The following is a 7,184-nucleotide window of genomic DNA, read 5'->3' as shown; positions in this document are numbered from 1 at the left end:
AAAGTTACTTTGCAAATATAACGTTAAGTTGTAGATGTAGTTCAATGTGTGTATGCAAAGAATAAACAGATCTTTAGTGCAACGTTTGGTTATAACACCCATACTTGTTGCCAAAAATCAGGAGTCATGGAAAGAATTCAACAGGGACAGGAAGTGCATGGCTGTGAAGGAAAATATTGATAAGCATTTCTTTATATACGTTCTTTTCTATGTAATACATAGAGAAACAATCACACTGTTTATAAAAATTCTGCACAGGAAATATAATTGGGAAACTTTAAAATACCTTTGATAATCAATATCTTTTATGATCAATATTTTAAATTTTGGATGCAAAATGATGTTTAAGATTTTTAACTGCCACTTTTGTTAATAATGTTAAAAAGATTTTTATATTTCTTTTCTATATTTAGAGTGAATTTTGAATCATGTTGCTACTAAACTGCAATAAAAATGCAAAAAAACAACAACAACTGCGCAATGCTTTTATAATACGTTTAATGTTTGGGCAATGAATCAATAATCCTGCAATGATCAATGATCCTGCAGTTAATGACGGATGCAACATTCGTCAGTAATTGATAATTTTACTTTATAGATTATTTCTTTATTTGCATTAAAACCTGTTTCGGAGTTAAAATATTATGAATGTTTCATGTAATTGCATACAATATGCATTAAGATGCCTTTCAGTTCACTTATTGTAGGCACAGAAACTGTTTGATAATAAAGAAAATTCAACAAATGTCCTACATATCAGTGTATTCGTCATAGGAACATATTACACTTAGATTCTTAAAAATTCAGAAAAATCTAATTTAGACAAATTTTTTTCAATTTTTTTTCTTTTATTATTACAAAAAAAAGATACGTTTTAAACTGATACAGTTAGTCACATTTGTTCCGTGAAAGTTGCACTGAGATTGTTTTGTTTTTTAACCTTCATAATGTTAATAATGCAGTCAATAAAGGTATTGGCTAGACAATCTGTCATTTGCAGTTATATTTGGGGTTAATCATTGATATGAGTAAAGTGTGCTCTTTATTTATATCAGGTCATATATAAAGAGAATTGTCATGAATACTTATGAATTCATGTTTTTTTTCGCTGGCCAGAATGGCCCAAGATATTCGAAATCGCGGGAAAAGTTTTTTAAACCCGATGTAATTGTGTAATTGCCCCCTATTTGTTGTTGAATGGGGATCAAATGCCTAAAACGAATAAAACTTTGATATATTTAATTCGAATTTTCGGATAGATATGCACGCATGGGTATTTTTCAAGTGGCAAACATTTCTTGTGACTATAATATAGTAAGCTTAAGGACAATGCAAACACTTAAATAGAAAGCGTCAATATTTCCTTCGAGTTGATGTATTAACATGTTTGGTTCTTTTCGGTTGTTTGGTTCTTTTTGGTTGAAAAACACAAAAATAATATGAGAAGTTCTGATTCATCATGTGATGAAGCTACATACTTTTATGCTGTAATAGATTATTTTTGAGACCATTGTTGCAAATTGTTAGGAAATATCTCTGCATAGGTATGTATGTTAATACACTGAATTAAGTATTCATAACTATGGTTATTTCTGCTCATTTAAAACTGGCATTATACATATTAAATGTGTGGTTGTAGATGAAGTGGAATGTATACTTACCAATGATGGACAAATCCTTGGTGCCTACATCAATATTTGCTGTTTAAAATCAGGAGGTCGCAAAAAAAATTCAACAGACACAGAGTGCAAATTGTTGTAGGGGCAAACATTGATATCTTTGGATTTATCAAAGCCAACATTCGGAAATCTGCCACAATATAAACACTAACTTTCATTCCGACGTTATTTATTTTCCTACCTGAAATAAAATGTTTGTTTTTAAACTGTGAATAATGCAAGCACATAGAGTCAAACTTCTTTATCTGGAATGAGACGGGACCGTTTAAAAACTTGGAGATATCCGAGTATTCGAGATATCGAGGGTAAAATACTTAAAAATAAGAAATTGAGACTTACAATCCACTTCGACATATTCATTGTATTCAAGATATCAGTGTTCGCGATATCAAAGTTCAACTGTATAGAACAGATTTTTAATCATTTTGCGTTATCAATTTGCATACAATATCGTTAGAACAAATATTAAGCAATGCTATTTCATGTAAAAGCTTTCTGGCAGTTAAAAGTGATTTTTTTTAAAAAATCAATTTGTTCTTCATTCTATTTCTGAGTTTGGTGATGCGGTCCGTAAATTCATCATCTTCGCTAGACAAGGATTTTCGGTCCACTCCTCTTCCCATAAACCCTCGGCAGATCTCATTCCGAAAACTCGGTGACAAGCTTCGTTTTATGACAGGCTGCAGCTGCAAGATGCTAATTCAAACACATCATTTGAAACACGCGCTTGTAAATAAACTTAAAAAAAACATGTGTGATATTTGATAAACCTTCGGTGTTTTTAACAAGTTTAGAAACAAGTTTTGAAGTTCAGTGCTTCCCAGCCAATGGTCTAACCAGATCGCTATACAAACGATACATTTTGATTGGATTGAACCTATATACAAAATTGTCAAGGCTTACGTATGGGAGGGAATTTATCTCATTAGTATATGTATACACTCTGCCTATGATCATTGCTTTTAAACGTCTGAACGAACGTTATTTAATTGTATTCAATAATTTAATATAAACTTAATAATTAATGTCTGCAATATTCACGACAACAATACCTGGTTTAAAATATCACCGACTTTTACAATTTCGGAATAAGTTCTTACAAACACTATAAATAAACCATCCTGGCTTTTTCTAAGTTTTATCTTAAGTCCTTTTGAAAGCATCACTAGTTATGTTCCGACACTCACTAGTCAATATGCTTTCAAGTTGTATATATGCCGTTGCATGTAAATAATCTTGTTTTAATTGATTTAAATGTACATATGCAAAGGGTGCATCTCAATTTGTTCGCGAGATGGCGCCAATGAATCACCTGGTTTAAGTAATGAGATTTGTCAGGGGCTTATGGGGAGCGGAGTTGACCGAAAACCTTTGGCTAGCAAAGATGTAAATTCATTTTATCCGAATTCGTTATTACCATATGGTTTTGCAAGGAATTCTTAAACATTTCTCGGGGGTGTCCACAAAACTATTTGAAATTTTGCTACATCAATGATCATTTTAAACGAGTTTCAATGCATATAAGTGAAATACATGTAGAGGAAAAGATAAGCAATTTTTAATGCGTATTGGTTCTACCAAATTTCATTCCGTAAATCAATATTAATCAATAGTCCCAGAGGGATTCAAGCTCTTGATCTTCGGTTCACAAACCTATAAGTAGTGACAAAGTGTTTTAAAAAGAATTGATGTAGTACATGAGGTACCTAATAGATGCTTTGGTCTATCATGACATTGAATAATCATGTTTTCATTGTTTTAAATGCAAGGGTTAATTTAAAAATACATGTATTTTTGATATTTCACGATATGATTTATATAAGGAATGCTTTGTAATATTTGACCCAATGATTTATCTTTATATTGGTTTATTTAAGCAATCTTTAAATTGCATAAGTTTCGTTAACCCGTCAAATATATGTGCTACTCGATTTGAAAAATGAGTAATTTTCCATTTGATAGATGTGTTTTTATTAGCTCACCTGAGTCGAAAGCTCAGGCGAGCAATTCTGATCCCATGTTATCTGTCTGTCCGTGCGTTTGTGTGTCTGTCTGTAAACTTTTAACATTTCCAACATTTTTTCCAAAACAACTTGGCTAATTGCAACCAAACTATCCACAAAGAATTCTTAGGCTAAGATATTTCAAAGTTGTGAAAATTAAGATCCACTCCCTTTTACGAGGGGAAATAATTAGGAATTATTGATGAGAAATTTTCAAAGATCGTCTCAACTACAAGAAAACAATTCAAATATTTACAAAAACCTTAAAGTTATCATATATACTTACTTATATACAAACATTTTGACATATTGTTGGTGCTTTAAAACTGTTTAGACTTTGGCCCTTGGACGGTTCTCGGGGCTCACAAGCGGTTCAGAGTTTGATCTTTATTTATATCCCGTATACAAACAATTGCTTAGGATGCTGTTGAGAACTGTAATGCTCAACATGTGATATGACGATAAAAATTCATGTTAGAAAGGGGATTTGAATATAATATGAGAATATCCGGGGGATGGGTTTTTATTTATACAAGATACACATGTTACCTACTACAATGTCCAGATATTTTGTATAGTGACTCCTTTAAGCTGATTTTATCATAGCTATTGCTGCTCAGGTGAGCAATGTTGCCCATGGGCCTCTTTTCTTGTACGCTATCAAACATTCATTGTCCTTATACAATCTACCAATATTTACATGAGAGTAAGTTTTGTTAACATCTGTGTATTCAGTCGTTTAGTAATCATATTGACAGTACAATTAAAATGTGGGGTTGGTGTTTTTATTTAATCACTGTCGTTTAAAATCAATTACGTAAAATGTTATCGAACTTTTCCTTGATCATACCATGATATCAGTTGAGTGAGTTGAGAAATATCAACATACATTGAAATACCCTTTCATTTCCAAAACCGGATGAAAACCATCTTTAGCAATGGTAAACAATGATGTACATTTACACCACAAAGTACATGTATGATCCTTCCATTTCTTAAGGAAATTAATTGTAATTCACGGCTATTTTGTAATCTGACCAGTTTATCTGTCGGTCGAAATTTTCCGTAACCTAAGAAAAATTATAAAATGAACAAAATAATCTTGATAATGCCATCTTCAAATTTCCATGTAAGACGACTTAGCTATTTTTTTAAATTCGTACTCGTGTAAATCAACAATAACTGTTACTCTTTCTTTCCAAAAATGGAACGATTTGTTAAAAGGACGATCTAAATATAAACAATAAATTGCTCTCTTTGATAAACCATGTGGGTAATGAAGACATCGATAATTGTTGTAAAATTAATATAAAACCCTTGCGCAGATAATGTATTTTTTTTTTATAATTGTCGCTACCTTCATACTCTGCATGAATTTATTGTTGAATGATCTGCATGATCTGCTTTTATGATTTTGTAAAAATTTGGCTCTTTAAAAATATAAAGACTTTCAACAAATCTAAGGGTTAATCTAATCAAGTGATTTTGTATATATTCCTCATACAATTTTATGATAATTAAGCAAGCATACCGTTTAAAATCTGTTAAAAAAAAGGAAAAAAACAGTAATTTTCATTGCCAATCTTTCAAAACACAATACCAGTGTTGTTTAGTCAATCTGAGACGTAAAAAATATAATTACGCAACTTTTAATATTTTTTAAAACTTGTCCTATAAGACATATTAAACCTTGCAAATAATTGATAACGGAAACATGGGGGTCGGTGTTGGACAAAACGGGGAGATTTTTTTTAACGCCCTAGCAAAGTAATACAATATAAGCAAGAAAGTCCCAAGTACCTGTATTATAACAAATAATAATTTCCTCTTACAGATATGTTGATTTTATTATTGCTGTCTTTTGGACTCCTGTGCAAAACAGCTGCAGTAGGTAAGATAAGGGAACAGATAAATAATTTTTTTTAAAACAAAAGAAACATTCTGAGATTTTTAACTGATATGTCAATGGCTATAACATGAAAACTGATACAGTTGTAGATGACGAGTGTGTGTACACAAAGAATGGTGAAATTCAGTATGCAAAATTTAATGAGACAACACAAAGTTGCTGCCAAAGATCTGGTGTTCACGACAAAAGTCAGAAGGAAAAGGAAGTACAATGTTGTGGGGGTAGGTGCAAATTAAAGATATTATTCCCATACATGTACCAATCATAACTAATGACTTCTTCCTTTACCAGTGTGATATCTTTACTAAAATTCAATGGGCAACTTCCGAAGATGCATTAAAATCGATAATTCTAGTTCATTGCTTTCCTTTTTTATAATGAGTGTTTATTTTGGTATAAGAACCCGACATTTTATTACATGGTTACTTTGTTTATATATTTTTTTTTATTTCATTTTACTTTACTTTTGATGTTAAATAGGTGAAATTAAGTATTGTTTGTTAATTAATGAACCAAAATTGTAAATTGTGACCTGAGGAAAAAGAAATATCAAGGTCATGAAGTCGTTTCGTACAAGAAAATCAGGTCTTTCTGATTGGTTAAGTTTTGGTTTTTTTTAACTAATCATAGATAAAATTTACAACCCAAATGAAGAGATTTGCAGTGAAGATAAACCTTACTCATCACAACACTATAGATGCTGTAGAAACATAGTTACACGTTTAACAGAAAGGTATATAAAAGTGTAAGCTATGAAATTTATTAAAGATGGTAATGAAACATGTCAGCTTTGTTCTTAAAACATTATGGACATTTTTTTTTAAAATCTTGTAGATGCGGCAGCAAGAGAAGAAGGGGCATTATGCGCTTTACAAGACGCATCTGGAAATCGTGGCTAAGAAAATCGAGACGAGGGAAATCAATGTTAATGATAATATTTTGTTGAAAAAAAAAAACTTAGTGTCGTGTAAAGTTTGTATGCAAATTTCTAATTGTGAAATAAATTTTTGTAAAATATTAATCTTTTTTTGTTTTGTTTTTATTCTGGTCAAAATTTATAACTTGTCAAATTTTGTGCTACATTTTTGTTCAGAAAATGAATCTTTCCTTTAGATCTTTGAAAAAATATCTGTCACAATTTTGTTTCATAGCTTAAATTATAAATAAAAACCAAATGTTTGTGTTTATATCAGCATATATTAATTTACATTTTAAATATATTTTGGAATTTGCTACCAAATTGTAGTCAGCTTTCCTAGAGATAAATTTCACAACAACAAGGTTACTAGACAGCAAGAACAAACCTGCTTAGGGAGTATCTAATAGGGTAATAAAAAAGTTGTGCCCCATGTCGAAAACATATTCAGCGCAGGATTTTGCTAACATTAGCTTGAGTATATCATATGGACTTTTTAAAATAAGAAAACAGCTCAGGTTTTCCAAATCCATCACCTCAAATTCCTACAAGTTCTGAGTGTACAGTTCACTTTTTTAGAGACATAAATGAATAACATGAAATAAAAGCAAATTAAACAACCGTCCTTAGTGTATTTGTCATAGGGTCATTGATATATCTTGGATTCTTCAAAATTC

General features: G+C 31.0%; 1 pseudogene; it reads left to right on the top strand.

Annotated features, from left to right (window-relative positions):
• The first annotated feature begins 3,618 nt into the window (after positions 1-3,618).
• LOC128185389 (uncharacterized) lies at positions 3,619-6,537 on the top strand (annotated as a pseudogene).
• Positions 6,538-7,184: the final 647 nt, after the last annotated feature.

This window comes from Crassostrea angulata, chromosome 5 (assembly GCF_025612915.1).
Source record: "Crassostrea angulata isolate pt1a10 chromosome 5, ASM2561291v2, whole genome shotgun sequence".
NCBI classification, from domain to species: Eukaryota; Metazoa; Mollusca; class Bivalvia; order Ostreida; family Ostreidae; genus Magallana; species Magallana angulata.
This window is presented reverse-complemented; position numbering and strand designations above follow the sequence as displayed.